This window comes from Leuresthes tenuis, unplaced genomic scaffold (genome assembly GCF_036924035.1).
Source record: "Leuresthes tenuis unplaced genomic scaffold, fLeuTen1.0.hap1 SCAF_12, whole genome shotgun sequence".
Taxonomy (NCBI): Eukaryota; Metazoa; Chordata; class Actinopteri; order Atheriniformes; family Atherinopsidae; genus Leuresthes; species Leuresthes tenuis.
The window spans coordinates 4,419,741-4,445,122 of NW_027325366.1; the positions used below are offsets into that span (position 1 = coordinate 4,419,741).

The following is a 25,382-nucleotide window of genomic DNA, read 5'->3' on the forward strand; positions in this document are numbered from 1 at the left end:
GAGGTTGACAGCCCAGAGAAGATGAAGAGGAAGCACAGAAAATGAGTGAAAAGGCCGAAAGAGAAAAAAGCTGACGACGCATTCCATTTGTTCCATCTGGGCAGGGTCTGAGGGTGGTCATGAAAACACAAATACACACAAAATGTATTTTATTGTTAAATCTGCTGTATATCCCTCTGAAGAGCTTCAGCTCTGTGCTGACTCTCATGAATATCTATAATGTTATAATTATTTCTGCATGAGACAGTGCAAGCCATGCTCCAGCCTGAAGTAATGAAAGCCATGTTAGCACGGGTTATTCAGGTGGCCCCAAGTGTAAAACAGCAGTTCACAAAATGAGACATTTCACAACATGCGACACTTGATTCATACAGAAAAGGTAGGAATGGCAGTTGTTGCTTGTAACAGGGCAGAACGTTGATGTCATTTCCTGCTTCTGGTGTGGACCACCTACATCAGCCCCCTTAAACGGGTACCTTTTCTCAAGCTGTTTCCATCAACCTCCAGTTCATTGTCTGCCACAGTGTTTGATTTCAGTTCAAGGGAAGGGCAGAATAAGGGATACAGCTTTTTTTGGGGATCCATATCACCTTGGACCAGATCCAGTTAAAAAAAGTCTGAGACTTGTGAAAACTGGACTACATTATCTTACAGAAACCAAAGACCCTTTAAACACATTTCTTTGACTCATGAAACTTTTTTTTTGTGAAACGTAACGGAAATGTTTGTTTTGTTGTGTTTTCCATGTCATTGCCACCGTAGAATGGTTGAATCTTACATAGAAACTCTCACAGAGAGCATTCTGACACATTTTGGCAATCTGTGAAGCTGTGAACAATTACAAAGAGTCTGTTGTTGACTGGGCACAGGACCCTGGCCAAGATAGTATGCGTTACAAACTGGTGGCCAGGGCGGTTGGGGAAGGAAGGCAAGGGTGGGGCTCAGTTGTAAATGGAAGCTGTTTGAAAATAGTCCGTCTCCCAGACATGCGTCACCATAGCAGGGCCACAACACATCTCCCTGCTCTGTCTCTCATTCTGGTTTCCATATGTACAGTTGGGACTGTTCTAAACACAATGAGGACTCATTTTCTTCTTTTAAGAACGTGCATTTGCCACTGTTAGTTCCACAATCACAAGCAGAGTTCTTCATCTAACAAATGTGTTCTCACATTCACTATATAGCAGCTATGATCTGAACATTTAGTTGTGAATTTCACTTAAAAATAGGTTGTTTTTGTCCGATTTGCTGTTGACAAAAGCAAAAAAGTAAGTTCTGCCCTCTACTGTGACATCTCTGCTGGGCTAGAACTTCAGCAAACAGTTGAGTGATGCGATCGGTTTTTAGAAGAGGTTCTGACATTAAAAGTAATTTACTGTGCATTTGTGATTGCGGGTATTTAAAGCGGTCTTATTTTAGCGCACGTGGGTGGTGGAAAGTGAGAAGTGTTTCTGGAGGATGTTGATGTTGAGGGTGTTAACAGCAGTAAATGCACTCAGACCCTCATACTGTATGAAGATGTAAGTCACTTTACTCATATACAGCTGCTTCGGCTTAGTACTGGTTATGGTGGATATTGCATTGAATTATACTAGGAGGTAGTAAAAAAAAAAGAGAGAGAGAGAGAAATGTATTTCCTAATTACACTTGCTGTTTTGTATTTTTTTAGGTTTTTGGAACTAAGTAAAACGTGTGCTCAGCACAGCTGTCACACCAGAATGAACACAGTTTGATGGGTTGTCGGTGACATAACATTCTGAAGAGATGTATTATCTGGAAAATTGATGACTGACTGGAAACTTTAAATGTAAAAGCCACTCAAAGGAGCTACTTGTATTTAGTGAATGTGCTCAGGTTCAGATAAATGAAAGAAATTCTTCTAAATATCACACAGACCGAACAGATGGATGAATAAAACCACTGAAACACTTCCCTGCTACCTTACTTTAGGCTTTAAAACAGGTTAATGTTTGCTCAGACAAACTAATAAAAGTGTCTCTGTGTTTTATTCTGATTGGTCTGATTTGCACATGATTTATCTGAAGACATCTGTGCACGTCTGTGTTTACATGCACACATTCAGGAGTGTGTGCTAAATCCTCCGGGCCATTGAGGATGTCGGTGAACTGAACCCATCTGCTGCAGATACCAAGTTTATACCATGCTGATCAGAAACTTGCTGACTTTTCAACAGACAACCAGCAATAATGTGCTGCTGCTGTTCTAAAAGAGCAGAGTCAAGCACCTGATATCAAGCCCGGGAGGGCCGTCGTCCAGCTCTCTCTCTCACACACACACACACACACACATATGTGCACACACACACTGCTCTGAACTCACAGAGTTTGTGGCGACATCTGTAACTGCATTAAATGAATCCAGTGTGCTGCAGATGCTTTCTTCCATGCACACAGCTGTGAGGATTGCTCTCAGCTTTTCATTATACAGAACATAACTAAAGTTGAGTGAGCTGTAACTGGGACAACATGTGTGGCCAGTCGCGTCCATCCATCTGGACATCGCTTTGCATCATGTGGAGTCTTACCTTGTGTGATGAGATTGTTGGGCCACTATGAATTTTATATCATGGTTCCTGATTCAGGGCGGCACGGTGATGTGGTGGTTTGCACTGTCGCCTCATAGCAAGGGGGGGTCCTGTGCAAAAATGCATGTCAGGTTAAGTGGTGACTCAAATTGTCCCCAGGAGTGAGTGTGCATGGTTGTTTGTCTCTGTGTGGCCCCTTCCAGGGTGTGCTCCGCCTCTCGCCCAACAACAGCTGGGATGGGCTCCAGCTGGGATGGGCTCCAGCTGGGATGGGCTCCAGCTGGGATGGGCTCCAGCTGGGATGGACTCCAGCGACCTTGAGTTGGATTAAGCGAGTACAGGAGATGAATGGATGATGGTTCATCAAACGATCCTGAACCCCCTCTCCCCAAACAATAATGGGCTTCTTGTTTTTGTAGTAAATGTTGCTGTCTTGTCAGCGATGATATTTTTACAAACTTCTAGCAAAGGGCTTTCTGTAGCTGACCGTGCTGAAAGGCTAGCTGTCAAACAATGTCCAGAAGCCAACGTTAACTTATTGGCGTATTTGTGGTGCCTCTGCTGCCTCACTTGGGTTTCAAACTAGCAGGCGAGTCTAAAAATTTGTAGTTGTGGAGTAACATAAGACATTATCTTTGTTCATTTGTAAAACATTTATAGTTTAAAATCTGAAATAGTCACAGATACCGCTCGTCAGATTATTTGAAGTCCTGACTGTCCTCTTAGAACAGCTTTTCTAGCTACTTTTCTCAATTTTCGTACATAGCAAACGCCATTTATTTTTTTGTTTTTTAGAGGTTACAAGAGCATGAATGAGGTCAAGCTGATGCTAGAGCGCCCTCTGCTGGATTTCAAGGCAACCTGCGTCTAACAGTCTTACGCATGTGAGTATATTGAATTTTGTTTAAAATTCTTACAGGTTGAATTTCTGACATTTGAAGTTTCTCAAAGTTTGAATGCATATTTTAAAAAAGCAGGTCACGCTGCATTTCACTTGCTGGAGACTGAACGAGAAGCAGACATAGCACAACTGAAGACAGCTGCAAGAAAAGGCTGTTATAGCATCACAAATGCGAAAACTCATTCTTTGACAAATGGGATAACCCCATCTCATCACATGCCAGCTGGGATAGACCCCTGTGACCCTGAAGAGGCTGGAATGGGTGTAGAAAATCTCTGGATGCTTGGATATTAGTCATTTATCTTTGGTGAAGTTACTATAGATGTTTGTTTTCTTATTTCAGTACCAACTGCCTGTGATGTTGAGTTCCACTATGACTCAGGCAATGAACACGGCAGTTAAGCCACAGTGTATATCTGACAGCAGATATTTGGCTAAAGTTAAAATTCATAGCATGCTATGGCATTTAAAATGTATATACATGCACGTACACTCAGAGATGCACACAGCTTTGCCCACGGTGCCACCCTGGGGTCACATTACATGTAATGGACCCAGTCAAGCGGGAGTGACCTCTTTTTATACTGCAGCTTAGTTCCCTTCTAGTGAGTGGCTGTGGCTAACATTGCAAATTGTGTACAAAAGCTGAAGGGTTAATCAGCTTGATGTTGTCTGTGTATTGCTGTGTACCCCGTGCCAAACTGGGCTATGCCACTGGGTTCTTAGACATAAACTCTCTTGATGGTGTGACAATTTGTTACACAGGTGTAAAAGAAGTTAATTTGAGCTGGCCATTTGTCACTTTATCAACCATGGAGGGGGTTTGTAAAATGTTCCAGTGCACGCTTTAAATTTGATTGGTAATATTTAACAGCTTTATTGTTAATATTGCATCTGGTCTGTTGTTGTAGCGAATCCAACTATAGCTTCTTGTCAGGATTCAGCTGAAATATCTTTCTGCCTCGTGTGCTGGTAAGATGCACAGAGCTGTCAATAGAGGTGTCAAAAAGTGGCAAGTTTTTCTGAACAAGCAAAGAACAGAGATGGATCAGGGAAAGAGGATGTGAGTGGAGAAAGAAATGAGACCGTGTCTGAACTGCCTTGGACTCTCACTGAGCATGTGTTTTTAGAAAAGCAATCAAGGTTTTGATCTCTTAAATTACAGTTTTGGGTTAACTTTCTATTATATTGAAGGTACTTCATTCTCACTTGATGTGACACATTAAGTTTGCAACCAGTTCCTGTCATACTTTGATGTTAGAAGCAGCTTTGATCACAGTGCATTCAATGGGAGGAGGAGGTTTGGTTTGAAACATCTAATAAGACTTTTTCTTAACCGGGATAGATTTGAAGACCATGTCTGCCTCTTGTTCAGTCAACGATAAACATTTTCAAGTATCTGCTCTGGGCTTCTCAGCAGCTTTTTTTTAGGGATACACGAGGTGCTAAATACCCGAAGACACCTCTTGCAGCAGAGGATGAGGATGAGTCATTCACAAACTTCCTCAGTGTGTCACTTCCATCCCAATCCTCCAACTTTACTTTCCAAAAAGCTTTTTAGCTGTCACACCACCTGCATAATGGTGCAGAAGTGGGCAGGAGTATGTTGTAGTCTTCTGTCACCTTCACGGCATCATCTGCCTTGTCACTTTGACCTTTGACAGTCTGCAGAGTTGTTTCATTCAGTCACATCTTTCAGAGAGGCTGATGCTCCAAAACAAATGATATTTAAAGGGTGATCTTTCTAAATGACTTCAGAAGAGTGAACAGTGTCACCTGCACACGGAGGTGGCTGATAGAGGTCATGTAGGATTAAAGGATGTTTACACCTCCCTATTTTCACTGTCATTCATCATTAATTGCAGCTGATGGCTGCTGTTTGTTTGCCTGCTCACTCCACAATGCAATTACTGGCTCAGCAACACTTGCAGTTAAGCGGGAGTCTGAGTGCTCAGAGGTGTTTTCTCAGAGCTGATAAAGACAGTGCAGAGAGATGGTCAAACAAAAATATATCGTCCTGCATGATGATGCCATTTACCGTATGTGTGCTCTGTTGAGATCATCAAAATGCTTTTTTTCTTTTAAAAATGTACTGGACAATTTATTTTTTATTTTTTCAAATCAATTGACTCCTTATTCCCTCACTGACTCTTACCCACATTGGCCGAGGTGCTCACAGTTCTTTCCAAGCTTTGACTCACAAGTAACAGAAAACAACGTTCAAACAACGTTCATTTCAAGCATTTTACTCTTAATTTCACTGAAATTTCTCTGTCTTATGGTGCTGTGTTTCATTACACACAACCGTGAAGAACGAGCACCACTGCTCTCTGATTTTTTTTCCTCTGCTCTCGATATTAGTGGGAGAAGGAAGAGAAAATTCCCAGAGGAGATAGAAGCAGTGGTTGGAAGCTTTTAAACTCAAATTGATGCATTCACCACTGGTAAATTAGTGGTGTAGTGGCGTTCGCTCGTGTCCTGAGAGACGAGGGCGCGTGTGTGCGAGCGAAGCCCGTCCTCCGCCTCTCTTACATTACTTGGTCATAAAGGCGCAAGTGGAGGAATAACAAGGTGACTCAGAGCAACTCATAGCCGACTTATGTAACAATTCTTATTCTCATTGAACATAAAACTACCAAAGCTCTTGTATAGATTGATCTAGTGTCACTGAAAACTTTGTGATTTTATTTTGCCTGCAGTGAAAAAAAAAAATCCATTTTAATGCTATTTAATGTTAGCAAATGTGTCAAGATATTACTTAGCGTAGTTATTGCTACTTTGGATTCATTGAACTCTTTCCGTGCCATTTGTTTAAAAGGTTGATTTTATCTCCATTATAACAGTGGTTGGACCTGTGGGTCAGGTAAAGATTAGAGCATCAGTTTGGGAAGCTTTTGTAGGCGCAGTGTGTGAATTTATGGTTTATAAGTTTACATGGTTTGACTCACCAGCAGTATTTAGTCATTTAGGGTTATCCTGATGTAATCAATCATATGGACTGTGCTCACATACTACATGGAGGACAACTTTTCCTTTTTACATGCTGAAGGAAGGTGGCTCCAGTGCAAGAAATCCACTTCAGAGCGTTGCAAAGCACCTTGGTGGTTGTCTGAATACAGATGGAGACACATGCACACACACACACACACACACACACACAAATTCATGGGTTGTTGAGGGAAGCAGTGGATGAGGAGTGCTTTTTTTCCCCACCAGGCTGCCTATCTGTCAAGGCAGAAGCCATGTGTCCTCCAACACTCAGTCCACAAGCCTTGTTTTAACAGAAATACTGTCCCTCTGTGTGGGGAACGTCTCTACTACTGAATCCAGTGTAAGTTTAAGCTTCAGGAGTCTTAACTTGTTTGAGGAGAATTTTTATGGTTTTCTGGGTTTGTCATGTTCCTCAAAACTGGAGTTACGTCAAGCATCTGTAAGTATGAACTCAACTGTTATTAAAGCAACTGTTTTGAGCTATAGGTCTTTAGTATCCAGGTCACATCACACATGAGGAAACCATGCACACAAGAAACTTAACACTCACCTGACAAAATGAACATCACAAGCACCAGGCAGGTGCCAACAGTACAGCAACACTAATCCCAGATGCATGCATGCGTTTGTATGTAGTGTGTGCTGAGCGGCGACCGGATCATCTCTGGAGTGTTTTTGTGTTTCTGAAGGTCAATAAACATAACATGACAGGAGTCAGTCGGTTTGGAACGAGCAGACATGGAGTCTATGTCCCACAGTCAGTTCCAACCTGAATCTTTTGACGACATTCGATCAAAAGTAATTACCACGTGGTTAATTAGCATATAGAAGCTATTTCACAATCACTGGTAATATATTTTTACATCACCGATAAAATTTCACACAGCACTCGCATGATTAAAACAGTTGCAGCTCATCAATATTACTTAATCAGTCCCATGAAAGGATGAAGGAGCACACAACACAGAACCGTGTTCCTGTGAAATCCAAATAATTCTCTGGTAATTGTTCTATAATGCCATTGCAGAACCATTACCCTTTGGTCTTATTGCTTATTATTTATTCATTTTTCATGGCCCGGTTAAGCCTTACAGCCTGGTGATTGGGGGCCCCTGACCCACACCACAACAGAAAAGTAGCCCACAGGCTGCTCAACTTGGTGTGTTTTACTCATTTATTTTTTATCTCATGAAATTCGATTGGATATATGCAACAAGAAAATTGGCTGTTTTTTTCAGCTGTAAACTGTTCTAAATAATCAGAAATGGCCTTCTGAGGTTCAGGTTCATGCTGCACATGCACAAGATAAAGCAGCAGCTTCTCACCTCCAAACCTGATGCGTATTGTCGAATGTTGTTAAATGTAGTACGTCAGTGAATATTGTCACATGACAACTCAAAGGCCCTCAGCACACCCTGCGGTCAGGGATGGATACTGGCAGATCTTGCTGATCTGTCCTTAAAGATTCCGATTGGCACACTCTTATGAGATGACCCCTGTTGCTCTCTTTGTGTTTTACACATTGTAACTGATCAGTGTATGTTTTTTGGCATTAAATGTGTGATGGTGCCTGCACTTTACTCTTCTTGTCAGGTTGGGTGAGCAGTGTGAGGCAAGAAACTTGATTTTAATTTATTTATAAAGCGGCGACTCAGTTTCAGCCCATGCTAAACCTCACCAGTGTCACCTCCATTTGTTTGTTGTTGAGCTACCCCTCTGTTCTTGTGCCTGTGGTAATGGAGTCATGTTACTAATGTAAATGGCGGATGGGGCAGCATCTGCTCCCGTTTCCCACACCCCTCAGGTATCTCTGCTGCTTAGTGCCACTCTTTGTGTTGTGGTATTGCTGCACTTGATGTTGGTCAGTCCTGCGGTGGATGGGGTAGGCAGGGTGGCGCCCTGTGGTTTCTTCACACCACGCTGTGGTCATACGTGACATCTTTTTGGCTGCCGAGAGAGTCTTGGGTCTGACTTGTTTAATTTCTTCTTTAGATTGATTCTTTAAAAAAGTCAAATGTCAGCTTCCTGTAAGAAGTATTATGTGTTACACAAATGAAGCCTTATTTCAGCACCACACAGAGAAGCAAGCTGTCCTTACCTGCTGGACACAGAACTGGTGAATACCAGGCTGTCTGCAATCAATTTGATGGGGTTTGGTTTTATCATATTAATATAAAGACTTGATGCAATGAGCCACATTACAGATTAACAATCCTTTTTTTTTCCCTGTAGGTGCGGTGTGTGGAGTAATAAGCAAAGACTTCGGTGGATAAACCCACTTGTCCCCCTGACTGCTTAACGGAACGGTGAGCTCAGACCTGTCACGTTTCAGGCATGTACTTCCACAAGTTGACACAATTTCCTGAGGTTTAATGAAATGCTAGAGATGGGTTTTGGTCAAAATATCACAGAAGGACACTACAACAGGTCCCTTTTCCATTCTAAAGTTATTATCGTAAGTTGGATTTTGTAGTTGGCTTATAAGATACCTGGTTTCACACTATTATCTCATTTCTACTGTGGAGTCCTTTATATAAGGGAACTATTAAAGTGCTGATGAGAATTTGTTGTTGATAGCTAATCAAAAACAAGGGTTTGGTGGGGATGAAGATGGGGAGGCTGGATATTTCTAGCAGCTTGTTAGTGTGATGTCAAAATCAACTTCAGATCTGAACAGCTCTCTCATGTCTCACATTACCAGTCAATCAGAAATGAAGAGGCTTCATATTCAGCACTTGACAGAGTTAACAAACATTGGTGTAATCCACACAGGCTCCCGATGCCAGCACTCTATCTCTCCTAGTTTTCAGCTTTGCATTTGCTCTCTTTTTCCTCTTCATTTTTCCGGGGGTACAACTCATACTGCGCGTCTCCATCAGTGTGGCTATTTTTAGACTGACTCAGATATCAGGAGATCTGCCTTCATCCCTTTCCCTGTCTTCTTCTTGTACCCCCAGTTCAACCTTAGCTCATTTGTGTAAGGATGATTAATTATATATGGGTTGAAATTAGATTCATAGACATTCCTTAGAAACTGTACACTTCATGCTGTCACTTTATGCTGTGGTTTCCTGTTCAGACAAGATGAGGAGCATCTGAGTCATCACCAGCAGTACCATGCAGCTTGTTTAAAAGAGACCACAGCTTATAGATCTGTATATATATATATATATAGATATAAATATTGGGTAAATGAGGTAAAATATTTCTTACTTAACTTTCAGAACAGCACAGCAACGAGGCTTCTGAATGCAAATGATTTGATCATTGAGCATCCCTGGGGACAGTAGATTTTCAATGGGGATTTTCAAAGAAATCTGTATTTACCAGATGACTTTGGTTTGGTTTGGGGACTTGATTGATACTAGGGACTCAGACTGGGAAGAATTTGACTTCTGCTGCCAGTTTCATTACAGTGCAAATACTGCAGTACACCTTTAAAGTAACATATCTTTGGTCGAATTGTGCAATTATTGTTAGTCCTGTAAACCAGGGACAGCTCAGACACAGGTGGTGTTACCCACAAGTGGAGACATTTACTGTCGCTTTTTGCGATTCTTCTTAAACAGCCCCCGTTTTCCTGCTGGGTGCCACGGGGAGGGAACTGTCAGCTAGTGGAGGGTTGCCTTGAGAAGAGTCTGATCACCACAGCCGCCGTATGGGGGCTGCACCCAGCGGTGCTCCGATGATGGCACCCTGCAGTTTTTTGGGGTTTTTTCCCAGGGGAAATGTGAAGAAAACGTATAGGAGGGTATAAAACTGTTGACAGCTGTGTCTGGTTTCCAAGTCCTGAACCTTTGCAAAGCAGCCCTTAAAACCACAAACATTCCACCTAACAGTATGACAACTTACACACACCCACACACACTGTACTTTTGGCATTTTATGTGGTATTTACTTACTTACAGCTGTTTAGTAAAAAAACAGCTCCTTGCGTGCGCACATGGAAATCAAAGCTGCTGTTGATTTTATTTTTAATACTGAACTTTTAGTCCTGTTCCATTTGTGTGTGTGTGTTTATGTCAGCAAAGGTCCTGTTGATTGTTTGGTTGGGAACAACATGATAGTGCCCTCATGCTTCACCTTAATTTCATTGTTGTAATGAATATTTAATTAAGTGCTGGAATGATGTCCACCGCTGATCCAACCAGGATGATGCGCTGCTGCAGGGTACAAAAGCAAGAACATCATTTTGTCACGGCCTCAGGACACAAGTCCAGGTCGGTTCAGAAGCAAAGAGGTTTGTTAAATGAACAAAGCACAGCAAGGCAAGGCAGGATGAGGAGCAAAGCAAAGGCTGTGAAAATCCTCAGCACTTTCCTCAATAGCTATAGCTGAGGACGAGTGCAGCTCTGAAAGTTAAACATAAACCGCTCCACTCTGGGAGGAAAACAAAGACACGCTCTCCTAATGAGGCGGACTTAACAAAGGACGCTCTCTTAAAAACCGAGACGCTATGAAACATTAACTATTAACCTAAAGCACACCTCTAACGGCGGCACAAAACATCTCTCAAGAAATAAACACTCCACTAGGGGAGGAACTATGAAATATTCATTTCAACGAATGCAAAGCTCCTCCCATTTGATCCGACAGACAGTTCACAAGCTCGGAGTTGCCTAGGAAACGATTACAAATCAAAACTCTCCAAAAAGCGGAGGAACAAAACAAAGCTATGAAACTTAGCGAATAAATTACAAAAGCAAGATAGCTCTGCAGGAGAAGCGCTCGCTGCAGGCTCGTGGAGCATGAGGCGAGTCATGAAGCCCGGAAACGGAGACGACACACTGGCACAGGACAAAGGGAGACGCAGACTGTTTGAGAACATGGGGGACCAAGGGGAACAGGTGGAAACACTTTGGAATCAGGGCAGACAGTCAGACGCTTGACACGGGAGGAAGGGCAAGATACCTGGAACGAGAGGGAAGTTAATATTTCAAAATAAAACAAGAAGTGACGAGACAAGACATGAAACCGAACGTAAATCGTAACACATTTACCATCGTGTTCAGTTCGTTAGCTGGGGTGCAAATAGTGGTGCTGCCTTGGAGTAGGTTTTCTTTGAGGACATCTGTGTATGTGACTGGTTCTGACCAGGTTCAACCCTATTGGATGATTCTACGCCCTCCATGTTTTGTATTAATCAGCTAAAGCAGTTGAAGGTGGGGGTCCTTTGCAGCTTAGATGATTATCTTGTTGGCAGGTCATACCATCACACTTTTGGGATCTTGCTCACCATCCTGATCAAGAACAAACTGTAATGATTCAGTTATTCAGCGTTCTTCAATTTCACAATTATTGAGGCTCCTGGGAACACTCAGCTCTTTAGTAGTGCCTTTATTACCCCCGCCACAGTTTTATGATGTGCAGACAGTTCTCAGTTAGGTTTCTGATCTGACATGAAACCAACCTCTCTTTGGTTTGTTCCGTTTGCCACAGGTAGACTCTTAATGCTTCGACATGTCTCAGACATTATTAAAGCCTTGAAGCATCTCAGCAGTGGCCCTGAATGCTGTTGTCACTTTTAATTTTTATTGAAATGCACATTTTGTTTCACTTCACTTTCCCTGTAATGATGGCATAGTGGTAGAAAATTATATTTCAATTAATTTTGAATCAGATGTTACATTTGAAAAGTTTGCAAAGGATGAACAAGTGTACATTCTTTATTGAAGCGACCGTATCCTGAAGGCTACGATCCACTGCGTGATTCAGTGTCTGGTTTTCAGGATTGAAGATTTGACTTTGATGCAATAATACACACCTAATTTAATCTTTTTTTTGCTTGCTCCAAGAGCTGCTGCCTTGGATGATTTAATCTCCACGCCAGAAAACACTAGGCTAGCTATATTTCATCTGTCACGAGGTTGGAGATTATTTTTGTGCATCTAAGGAGTGCAACAGTGAAATGAGAACAGTTGGGTGACCTTTGGTTCAACAGCTGGGACCAATATTTCAGGATACCACAGATAGAGCATGATAATGTGGAAAGCTGGGAATATGTCTGTTTTGTTGCTTGATGAGTCAGTCATGATGCCATAATCATGTCTTTATGCTTAATATCTTAACTTGTTCCATATGTATATGTTTTTATACATACCCCAGTTGACTTACCTGGAGCAAGGAGAAGAAATAGTTGATGAAGAATTAAGGGACTAAAGATCTTTGATGCCATTTCAGTCCAAAAGCTCCTTCTAATATCTAATAACCTCACATTCTCATCCTCATAAATCATTCGCTTCTAATGTTGCTTTTGGAAAGCTGCCTTTTCTGGTGTGCACAGTGGTCTGTTTGGTGTGCACAGTGGTCTGTTTGGTGTGCACTGTGGTCTGTTTGAAAATCAACGTCAGCGTTCTAAAATATCATAAAATAAACATTGCCTTATTTATTAATAGAGTCGCTGTGCTTTGGCTCCTCTCTCTTCAGATGATCTAATAGCATATGCTCAATATGATCCAACAGACAGAGAGGTTCATGATATATTATATCACAGTGATTAGTGTGCATTTCCATGTGAGGAATCCATCTGGACTGTACCTACATTTTTTTCACAGTTAGTGCCCGCACCCTGTTAATCTGTTTCTCACTTTCTGCTTGTTTTTTTTATCCTGGCAAGCTGTCATACCACACTATCTTGAAAATGCATGCTGCTTTCAGTCCACCCGTGCCTGCGTCTAGACAAGAGATGCAAGTGTTCTGTATCAAAGCCCACATTTGTTTTGGAACCTGTGAGTGGGAGCAGGGACCAGATGCAAAAACAGTGTGGTCACTGAGGAAAATCTGCGACAGCGGCTGCTGCCACTGATAGTGTACTCTGAGCCCCGCAGAGCCAGTCTGCTCAGTGTTTCAGTGACATGTGCTTTACACAGTACAAACTGCAGATAGGACACTGTACAATGGTTGACCTTCTTCGGACAACAATGGAAGCGTTTATTTACTCTAAAATCAGCTCTGTATACATCTTTGATAAACATTGAGCTTGGTATTAATGTTTAATGCTGACAAGTTGGTCGGTGTGATTATATACATTCAGCATTTTGATTATGTGATAGAATAGAATCTGACTGACAGTGCTAATATTTATCAAGTCTGTCATGTTGAAATAGTGTACATAAGTACAACAACCCCAGGTCCAAAAAGTGGGGATGCTATGGAAAACACAAGTAAAATCTGAATTATTAGGTATTTTATTTGCAGCATAGGATAGAGAACATTGAAACTAAGGCATTTGACTATTTCATGAAAAGTAATCATCTGTCTTCAATTTGATGGCAGCAACACATCTCAAAAAAGTTGGGGCAAGGCCATGTTTACCACTGTCTGGCATCCCCTCTTCTTTTGCAGTGTGGGAACTGAAGAGGCCAGCTGCTGGAACTTAAGGAGAGGAATGTTGCCCCATTCTTGTCTGATATGGAATTCTATCTCAGTAGCCCCAGCCTTCTCTCTGTATTTCATTGTTTTCATGCTGCAGCCATACCAGTTCATCTCCTCGCCTCTTCTACCATGAAGCCGCTCCGTTGTAAAAGATGCAGTGTGTGGTTTTACCCTGAAACAGATGTATAGATGAGAGCACATGTTGCTCTAAAACCTGTATATAACTCTCAGAACCAATGGTGTCTTTCCAGATGTGCAAGTTTCCAGTTCCCTGGAACTTCCTAAAAGAATTTCAAATTTTGATTATTCAGACCAGTTTCCTACCTTGTTTCAGTTAATTTGAATTGAACTCTGGCCCCACAGCAGGCTTTCTGGATCATGGTCTCTTATATGGCTCCTTCGTTCCATGATAGAGCTTTAACCTACATGTGTACATATCACGGTGAACTGTATTCACAGATAAGGATTTCTGGAAGTTTTCCTGAGTCCGTGCAGGGATTTCCTTGACATAATCACATCTGTTATTAATATAGTATTGCTTGAGGGCCCGAACACTACTAAGATCCTATTGTGATTTTCAGCCCTGTCCCTGGCCATCAGAAATGTCTTCAGATTCTCTGACTCTTTTGATAATGTTCTGTACTGCAGATGATGACATATTCAAACTCTTCATTATTTTATATTGTAGATCCAATTTGTAGATGCATTTTCTTTGCAGGTTGCTAAACCGCTGCCCATTTTCTGAGAGACTCTGCCTACGGTACTTTTTCATACCCAGTTATGTTACTGACCTGTTGCAAATTAACCCGTTTGGTTGCCAAATTGCTATTTCTTTTTTAATTACTTTTCCAGTCCCAGCACAACTTTTTGAGACATGTTGCTACCATCAAAATTCATCCATCCATCCGTTTTCTATTCTTAATCCAACTTCAACTCAGTTTTATTGATATAGCGCCAAATTGCAACAAATGTCATCTCAAGGCACTTAAATAATATAGTCCAATTCAAGCCAATTGTAATCATAATCCAATGAAATCCAATTAGTTATTTTCAAAATAATCCAATTCATTCACGCAATTCAAAAACAATTTCCTTTGCTAAGGAAACCAACAGATTGCACCGAAAGTTGTCTTCAGTCCAATCTCCCGTCCTGAGCGTGCCTGAGGCGACTGTGGAAAGGAACAACTCCCTTTTAACAGGAAGAAACCTCTGGCAGAACCAGAACCAGGAAGAAACCTCTGGCAGAACCAGACTCAGGAAGGGTGGCCATCCGCCTCGACCAGCTGGGGTTTGAAAAGACAGAAAAGAGGTAAAAGAAGGGGGAAAAACACCATAACACCATTTAAAGGATACCTGTTGGAACAGGGAAACATACGTTAATAACCACAATAATGTCACATGTACATAAAATCATTTGAGAAATTAAACAGGGGAAAAAGAGAGCAAAGTGAGGAAAGGTGTGACAGATGAGGTCCCCCAGCAGTCTAAGCCTATAGCAGCTTAACTATGGGATGTTTCAGGATTACCTGGGCCATCCCTAACTATAAGCTTTATCAAAAAGGAAAGTTTTAAGCCTAATCTTAAAAGTGGAAAGGGTGTCTGCTTCCTGGACATTTACTGGCAGCTTATTCCACAAGAGAGGGGCCTGATAACTGAAGGCTCTGCCTCCCATTCTACTTTTAGAAACTCTGGGAACAAGTAAACCTGCAGTTTGGGAGCGAAGTGCTCTGTTAGCAAAAATATCTTACAATGAGATCTTTAAGATATGATGGAGCTCAGTCATTAAGAGTTTTATATGTGAGGAGAAGAATCTTAAATTCTATTCTGAATTTAACAGGGAGCCAATGAAGAGAAGCTAAAACTGGAGAAACATGATCTCTCCTGTTAGTTGTCATCAGAACTCTGGCTGCAGCATTTTGGATCAGCTGGAGGCTTTTCAGAGAATATGTGGGACAGCCCAATAATAAGGAATTACAGTAGTCCAATCCTGAAGTAACAAATGCATGAACTAGTTTCTCTGCATCACACTGAGACAGGATGTTCCTGATTTTAGCAATATTACGAAGGTGAAAGAAGGCAGTCCTAGAAACCAGTTTTATATGTGCGTCAAATGATAAATTCTGGTCACTTAGAGTTGTGGGTGGGTTGGAAGCAGGGTTACACCCTGGTCACCAGTCCCATCACAGGGCCACATAGAGACAAGCGAGGCAAACAACCATGTGTGCTCACACTCACTCCTAGGGACAATTAAGAGTCACCAATTACCTGACATGCATGTCAGGGAGGAAGCCAGAGTACCCAGAGAGAATCCATGCAAACTCCACACAGAAAGGCCCCAGCTGGGGTTCAGACCTGCAACCCTCTTGCTATGAGGCAACACTGCTAACCACCATACCACTGTGCAGCCCCTCCAAATTCTGAGCTAACATTTTTCATAAAATAGTCAGATCTCTGACTATCAGGCATCAGATGAAACATTTAAGAATTCTTAATTCATAGTTCTATTGTGAATAAAGTATTGGTTTATATTTGTAAATCATTACATTTTGTACATTGCATTGTACATATATGGTTCATTTGGTATTTGTTTCACTGTGTTTAGTACACTTGAGCTGCTCTTTATCATTCATTCATCTTATTTCATTTTAAAATGTGTTGCTACAAATTATCACCAGCTTGGGAAGATGATTACAGATTAGTGTACCTCAGATCAGCCCATTTGATCTGACAGACAGTTCACAATATAATTACAGACAGGCTCACTGATAATACTGTGCACTGCGTCTTTTGGAAGTGCCCCAAGGTAATCATAATTCATCACACATGCCTGTTTTAGCTATCTGCCATTTCTCGCTTTATTGTCAGTAGATCTTTTCAGAACTGGACAAAAGGCTGTTATCAGTCTCCACATACGGAACGCTGAAACACAGACCTATAAGTGCACTGAAACTCAGATACTCGGATACAGAACAACACAAACAGGCTCAACACTAACACACACACAGAGAAAAAAAAACATCCGAGAGTTTCACCTTGTCCACTTTTTCATTTCAGTAGAAATAAGTCACAAATGACCCTTTTTTGTTTGTTTTTGGATTAGACAAGTAGAATATTGAAAGATGATGTCCATTCATTTCAGTATTACTGTGTTTACATAGAGCCAAACACAACAGACGTCATCTCAAGGCATTCCAAAGTTACTATCCACATCAAACCATTTATAATCCAATTCTTTGTAATCCAATCATAATCCAGTAATCAAATTATTTACATATCAAATTAATTAAACTCCAAATTAGTCCAATCTCTATAATACCAATTACAGAAGTTGCCTAGCTAAGGAAACCAACAGGTTGCATTGAAACTTCTCTTTAGTTAAATCCCCCGTCCTGAGGATGCACAAAGTGACGCAGTGAGCTTATATTAAGTGCATGGAAGAATTTGTTGTTGAAGGGAAGAACAATTTAGGTTGACTGTGAACCGCTAACGCAGAAATCCCCCAAAGATGTATCCTTAGCCCAGCCACACACTAAGATACTTTACACCGCGTTCGTTGTGGTACGACTGGGAAGGAACTTTTCTTTGGGACTGTTTGCAGTTTTGAAAATATTAAAATAATATGAATTTATACATTTAAACTGATGAAGGCAATTTAGCCTGTAGTCAATAAAACAGTAGCTTGCACACATGGCTCTGCTTGCCCCACTAATCCGCTACCGTACCGAGTGGAATCAGATTGTTTTGGTCTACACCAACCTCACCGCTGCCATCATTACTGAAATCCCCAACAAGTGGAGCAAGAGGGGAAAGGTTATGATTTGATCCTCCTCCCCTCGATCAGATTACACATGGGAATTAGTATAATTGCAGCTGTCACCGTTTAATGGGCAAGCTATAATTAGCGCTCTGGGTCTGAGGAGTATGTGTGATGAGGGAAAAAAGGGTGGTGCATTTGTTTTTCTCATCTTTTATTTAAACTCAGAAATTACTATGAAAATTATTGAAAATATTAATAATATACCAAAACTATTCAAATAAACTAAATATATTTTGCTGTGAAGAACTTTAGAAATCCAAGATCAGATTAATATACCGTAAATTCCAGACTATAAACCTCTTTTTTCCCTGACTTTGAGCACTGTGGTTACAATACGGTGCGTTTTTTTTGTTTTTTTTAATGCCGCCAAAAACATTTTGCCTCGTAACATTAAGCCAATAAAATGAACGAATAGTTCACAGTGGTTCACTGAAATTGTATGATAAATCAAACACACTTACAAGAATAAATTATTGTAAATCGGTCATTTGTACTCACCCTCAACATGGAAAACAATCAGAAATACATATGATGCAGCGAGTGAAGAAGTTCTGAGGTTGTTCAATTCGGACACAGAAGAAGATGTATTTGACGGTTTTAGTGTGCAGGAGGAAGATAAAGAAGGCGATCAGTGACTTTACCTGGTAGGCTACTTTTGTTTTGTTTTGCCAGCCGTGTTTCAGGCACTCCTTCGAAAAAAAAAAAAAAAAGCATTTACGCCACGTATTTGTGTGTTACCGACAGGCATTTAAGTTAAGACCATCAGTGTTACAGACACTGTTCGGAAAAAAGGCATTTGCAGGATGTACTTCTTTATGTTATCATACACATTTAATTAAAAGACTCTCAGGTGTAACATCTTTCTGTGTAAATATCTCATATGACAGTGTGGACACCCGTGGCTCATAATCCGGTGCGGCCGATACAAGCAAAAATGGATTTTCTTTTTAGAATTAGAGGGTGCGGCTTATGTTCAGGTGCGCTCTATAGTCCGGAATTTACTATAGACAATTTGCAAATAATTAAATTAATCAGTTAATATAAGAACTATTTTACATGATTAAAAAAAGTTGACATTTAAGTAATCCTACACGTTCTTCCTGGTTGCACGTGCCCAGTGAGTAAAACAGAATTTTCCTGCTTCAGTCAAATGAGCTTTTACCTGCTCTGTCATTTTAATGACCCACATAGAAAACATCGGTGAAAGAGTGCTGTGAAAGGTGATACATCACCAGCAGAAGCCTAATGGTGTAATAGCTTAAAAACCACACCTAACAGAAAGGAAAGAGCATTTTAACAGTAATAAACTGTGTTTTAACATTTCCATAATCCACCAGCAACAGAAACAGAATTCCTTTGAAAAGGTGGAGAGAGACATAAACACAGCAAGCCCCAGCATATACACTTGTGGGACTTTTGCAGTTTTGGCAAATTCGGGTTTACCACTTCTGAATTCTCTACACAGCTTTCTGCCCACAGACAAATCAAACATTTTGTCAGGAAATCTCTTGCATCAAAAGCAGTGCATGATCAGCTGTATCCAGTGCCTTTGAAAGATCAAAAAACAAGTTTCAGGGTTTTCTTTTTTCTTTTTTTCCCCATCCAGAGCCATCACAATGTCATTTAAAACCAGCGTGGGAGCTGTAACAGTGCCGTCTTTCACCCATGTGCCCTGACCAATGGCTTAAGCTTATTCTCACCTTTGTGTTAATTTGTAAGCGTCTAAGAGTAACGTATTAAGAGCAGTAAAAGAAGTAAACTAAATTAACTCAGGCCTTAAAAAAATTATTCTTAAAATCCTCAGGAAAATGGTAGTGATTGTGTTGAAATGTTAATGAACGTCAGAGCAAACAGTAGCTTATATATATGACACACAAAAGTGGAATTGTTTTGTTGAATTTTATCAACAGGCAGCATATGTAAAAGACAGAAAGTGACTCTTTTTTGCTTTAAGGTTTGTCCTAAATGTCTGCTGTACTCTTGTTTGCTGGATGGATCAGGGCTTGTAGGCTGATGCTGATCATCCATCGAGGTTAACGTGACTCCACCGGCATGCAAATGTAACACAGATGACACAAATTTAACTTGCATCACAAATTCCAGAGTGACGCTTTTAATTTTCTGTGAGCATGCTTTGCTCCCGAATAGCAGCAGTTACCTTAACTCAGTTCCGGTCCTCATGACCCACGGCCCTGCATGTTTTCCATGTCTCCCTCCTCCACCACACCTGATTCAAATGATCAGCTCGTCATCAAGCTCTGCAGTGGCCTGATAAGGAGCCATTCGATTGAATCAGGTGTGGTGGAGGAGGGAAACTTGCAAGGAAATGCAACTTCTTTGCATATTTCAATCCACCCCTGACCTTAGTCAGCCCCCTCAATTAACAAAAACTAAAACAAAAATGCCCTGGTGACATCCTCGCAGTAGGACCTCCAACTGTTGTTATCATCGAAAAACAACATTTAACACCCATGAACTCTGGTGATAAAAATTCAGTTTAAATGACTGTTTTCAGATTTTCAGTTGCTTAGATGAATAATTAAGTGCCCCCCCCCCCCCCCATCTCTCTGAGGATGGCTGTCAGTACCAACCAGATGGATTGTGTAGAGCTACTCTAAGTGAAGGGAGAAAGGGAGCAATAAGAGATTGAGCTTCAGGGTTTAAAATATTACCAGAGATGGAGGGTATATCAGACATTGTGCATGCACGAGCTGTTTGTGTGCACTCCAGGTTTTCAACAAGCTCAACAGCCCCGACCACCACATGTTAAACTTCTCAGTCAGTGAGCAGTGGTAGTCAAGCAGAATGAAAGAGCAGGCAAATGCACGTAAGGGCTGAGACGAATTAAACCGATCCCACGGTCACCTCGTTAAACAGAGCTGTAGTAAACCTTGTCTCGGATCTATCATGGCTCATCTTAATTGTCTTTTATTTTGAGTACTGTTTGGAATATAGAATAACAGTATCATAAATCTAATTATTTATAGTGTGAGTTAGACTTTGACTGCCTCCTTCTCTAAAAGTCAAGTTTGAATTCATTTAAAATAAACATGCAAATCTTCAAATAGATATTGAAAAATATGCGCAGACCTTACATAACTCGTGGCAGCAGCTACTACCGTTTCACATGAGATGTTGAATTTATCCATGTGCTGCCGATGCTTTCTCCAACATGGATGGCTCTCAGCTCCTTAGAACACAGGACGTTCCCCTGAGTCTGATTAATCTGAAAGTTGGTGAGCTGTGACTGATACAAACATGTATGGCCTGCGATTTTCCATCTGTCTGTGGTAAGAGGAAGCGTCTTATCCTTTAATATCCTTTGAGATTTTAATGCTCCATATCCATTATAAGTTCCTGGAGCATCTCTCCCGAAACAACATCGATGAGCCACTTTCACACAATGTTGATCACCTGACACTGACTTGCTTAGATGTGGTGCCTCTGCTGCCTCTGTTTGATGGAAAGCTCGCAGATTTGTTGTCATCGTAGAATTACAGCAATGTTGTCAAACTGCAACTAGTAATATCGTCAAACATCCGTACTTTGTTTCTTACTGTAGGATTTACGATGTAATATCTAAAATCACATTTAAACACAACTTTTTAGATTAGTGCTCTCTTAGCAAACAGATTCCTCCATTTATGCAACAACAGCAGAAGAAAATGCGGCTGCAGGGGCATCTGTTAGCTCGAGCAGATACAAGTCTTTTATGGAGCCGATGGTGTGAAACAGCGTACTGATGGTGGAACTTTACTGCTTTTACACATTGTTTGTGTCTTATCTAATGAGTGCTTTCCTGTAAGTTTGTAAAATTCCAAATTGTTTTGATATGCCTGCTTTAAAAGCGTTCTAGTTCTGCCTTCTTCCACCATGTCACCAGTCCCTTCAGCACAACATTCCACCCACAACTGGAGAGCGATGTAATGTAACTTCTGTCATGGAGTGTCGCAGCAGCTGAATGTAACATATCTTGGAGGAAAATCAATTATTTTTCTTCTTTTTTTTCAACATTTGTTTGGACATATGCCATGAGTGCAATAAGCAGTGTTTCACCTCAGAATTGTAGAGTTCAGACCAAGATTATTGAAATGTATTTTTATTTAGTTTTTCAGTTTAGTTTTAGTCTTACTTTTAGTTTTTCCAGGTATTAAGGGAAAGCCTTGACTTGTAGAAGCTGAAAAAGGATGAAACAATGTGTGACACCAAATATGGTTTATCAAGTCCTTTAATTTCATTCTTTAACCATCACCTGCAGGTAAATGGAAAGTAAAACAAGGCAAAATGTTTCTTTTTTGAAACCTTTGACGTGTAACACTAGTGACACTCCTGTAACTGAAAAACAAATCCAACTCATTTCACCCCGTACTCTTATCCATCAGTGGGTCGTACTCGAAATAGTCCCATATCGGGCTGTGGCAACTTTAGTCATTTCCAGCAACTCATAAAATGTCCGCTAAGCTCCTTCTTCTTGCTGTATGCGGCAGACGATAGCAGCTATGCTGCTGCCCGCAGGACAGCCAGCAAACACTTTAGTTTTACTTAGTTTTGCATTGTTCATTGTAGTTTTTATTTAGTTTTTTTTGTAATTGTTGTTTTATTTTTATTTCAGATAACTTAATCACTTTTTCATAAACTATAATAACCCTGGTTCAGACAGCTTGGGTCTTACTGGAAACAAACCCAGGAACCAATCTCATTAACATGTAAAGTAGGGCTCATGTCAGAGCTAATAACAAGGAATGTTTAACATTATCATCATATTTCTGCTGTTTCCATAACAGTTTTATGTTTTACTGATTAATTTAAGAGCACTGCATAAAATACATTATTATTCAGGCTTGTAAAAAACCTGATCAGCCTGTCCACCTGTTAGAACGATACTGATTCATAGTTACAAGTGACCCTAAACAGGATGAAACGCGTATAAAAAAACTGATGGAGGAATATAGAGGAACATTAAAACCTACAATTATAAACGTTTAAAAGCTAAGAACCAAAAAAGCTGTCACAGGTCAAACATGAACACAATGGTTAAATAAATCTAAAAAAGACAAAGAACTGCAGCAATCCATCCAGCACAGCAGATTGTTCTTAAAGCAACACTAGAGAAGTGTGTGAACTGTAAAAAAAAGATCATTTCAGGCCAAAATCTTGGAAGTTTGCAGCCTTTCAAAATGTTCTCTACAAAATGGAAGTACACTGTTATTTATCCAGTGTGCATTATGTTTTACATATATTGATTTCACACACACTGTGTTAGAAATGTCAATCAGGAAAAGCAAACTGTGTTACAGATTAAGTAGCACATTCAGTTTGTTTGTCTTATGTGTGTGTGTGTGTGTGTTCAGCACATACGTCATGCTATAGAAAATCCGCTGTGTTTTCTTCCGTTCCGTAACCCTACATCACGTTGTCCTGTCAGCCTCCTCATCGTGACGACCAATTTGTGCTCAGACAGATTTGTTTTGATGGCAGTGGGGTTACATCCAACAACTTTAGGGGGAGCCCAAGAGCGAACATGTGCTAAATTCTCTTTCTGGTGATGGGAATTAATGGAGTGCCTGAAGCCACAGTTCTTTGCAGTTCCATTCTGTGCCTTTCTGCTTCGTACACAGTTTCACTCGACCATACCTACCTCATTGTTGTGTGTACGTGTTGGAAAATAGATTTCCTGTGCAGTGATTAAATGTCATTAATCTATAAGTGGATAATTTACTCTTTGATGGATAGAAGATATCTGAAAAAAATACCTCTTATGAGTATGTTTGATCCACCTTTTTTCCCAAATAAAAGTATGAGTTTTGCTCTCCAAAACTGAAAGTGAAAGAAAAAGTGTCTCCTTCAGGGCTGCTGCTGCAGCCATGGCAGCAGCTGGGAGTTACGGTGCAAGCGTGTGTCTGTGTGTATTTTATTGGCTCCGTTGGGTGAATAACATTTGCAGCGGTAGGCTCTTTCAACACAACTGCGTCATGGTATGAATTTGCTGTCACATTTTTCTGGAATGATCTACATTATGTAAGAACTGAAATAAGAAGAACAGCGATGCCAAGTTGACGTAGTGCCACACACATGAACACGCCTCCGCTCGTACACTCGCTTAAACTCCGGCTGGCTGGTAATGCAGTGCTTGGGCAAGATGGTTTCCAGTATGCTGTGTTTTTAATAGCAAAGTTCCTTACTTATGGGATTAATGCTGATAAAAGAAAGAAGGTAGGCAGGTGTGGGAGTCACAGCAGTTCGCTTGCATCGTATCTGAAAGACTGTGCAGGCTCACACGTCAGGGATCTGTTTGGGATTTAAAGGGGGTCGACATCTCAGCGTGCAGACAACACGCCAGCTCTCTGACAGTGGGAGTGCGTTGCTGTTTGGCGTCATGCTGTTCAGCCTCTCTGCCGTAGCGAGGTTCCTTCAAGCCTGTGAAGTTTGCAGATAAAATTAGCACAGCAAGTTAGTAATGATGAGTCACTCGTTATGGTCCTGTTGGCAGAAGGTGGGTTGTTGTGGGCTGCTTTGTCTGTTCAGGTCTTGGAGGAAAACAGATGCTCCAAACAAGTTTTTAAAAAATGTGCAATGTTACACATGTCTGTTTTGTGAGTTTGTGGCTGTAATTATTCTGTCTTTTTGGGGGGTTATTTTAGAAATGTTGTTGGATGAAAGCTTTGACAGGATTTCAAACAACAGCAGTTCTTGGGGAGTGCTCCCTGAGAGTGAAGCAAATGCAAAGCAGCTATTCTGTTACTCTGAACAGCTGCTAGGTTAGTTAGTGTATATTTGATTGAAAGTACATGAGAACAAATTCATAGCTGATTTAGTTGAATTCCAGTGGGTTACATTAAAATCACATCTAAACGGGCTTCATACAGCTGTTACCATTTAATTACAGTGTGACTTGATCAGGCTGGTCGCTGATGTTGCAGAGACGTTGCCTTGAAATGTCACCACTTACCTCCAGAGTTCGGAGGAATTTAGACAAACATTTTGCTTGAAAGATTTAGGGTTCATGAAAACACTGTAATATATGATGAGATGTGTTTTCTTTCTATTGTTCGAAGTGTCAGATTAGCAGATTGCACCAACTTCCCTTTACCTCTGTACTTTTCCTTAATCAAGTTGAAACATATGTACTCTACTGTGCTGCATGTTGTGTTGTCGTTGAGTGCATTTGTGACCACTCAGTGACCATATAAATAATTGATTTGATAAAACGACAAATGGCCTTCTGCTGAATGTTGCATGTGGAAAAGGACAGAACTTTGCTGGCTTGTTTAAGTGCATCTCTAAGCAGTCAGATGGCATTATGCACCGTCAGTTGACTGTTGACATTAACTTCATCCTGATTGAAATGCAGAGTCTACTTTTGACCATGCAAATCCTGTTTTAGTGGGCCATCTTTGTTTCTCTCCTGAACACTGGATAATGGGATCTTCCTCCCTTTCCTGTACTTTTTTTTTATTTTATAATATCTCCTCTGGGTTGTTGTATTTTTGCTTGCAACACTGGAGTGAGCATCATTACTTTAGTGTCTCCTTGGGTGATAAAAGAACGCATAGAGAGATTAAAAACATTCTGAGAAGACTTAGTTGGTATCAAGTGAATGCCACAAGCAGCCAGGGGTAAGCCATTAAGAGTAAGGCTAAAGTTATGCTCCAGTTGGGTGCCGTCAGAGGCCCTGTGTGAGCAGTAACAACAACTATGATAATGATAAAAAATAAAACCTTGGCAGCCTATGACCTCATTGTCTGTTCATGTAC

General features: G+C 40.8%; 1 protein-coding gene across 3 annotated transcripts in view; it reads left to right on the top strand.

Annotated features, from left to right (window-relative positions):
- The window catches only part of adarb1b (adenosine deaminase RNA specific B1b), a 126,078-nt gene that overhangs the window by 40,836 nt on the left and 59,860 nt on the right, over positions 1-25,382 (top strand). For 2 of the 3 annotated variants that reach the window (XM_072397854.1, XM_072397856.1), the window contains exons 2-3: positions 3,341-3,429; positions 8,670-8,743. The gene's annotated coding sequence lies outside the window, so the exon portion shown is untranslated. The remainder of the gene's footprint in view (positions 1-3,340; positions 3,430-8,669; positions 8,744-25,382) is intronic. The other variant, XM_072397855.1, reaches the window with a different exon arrangement.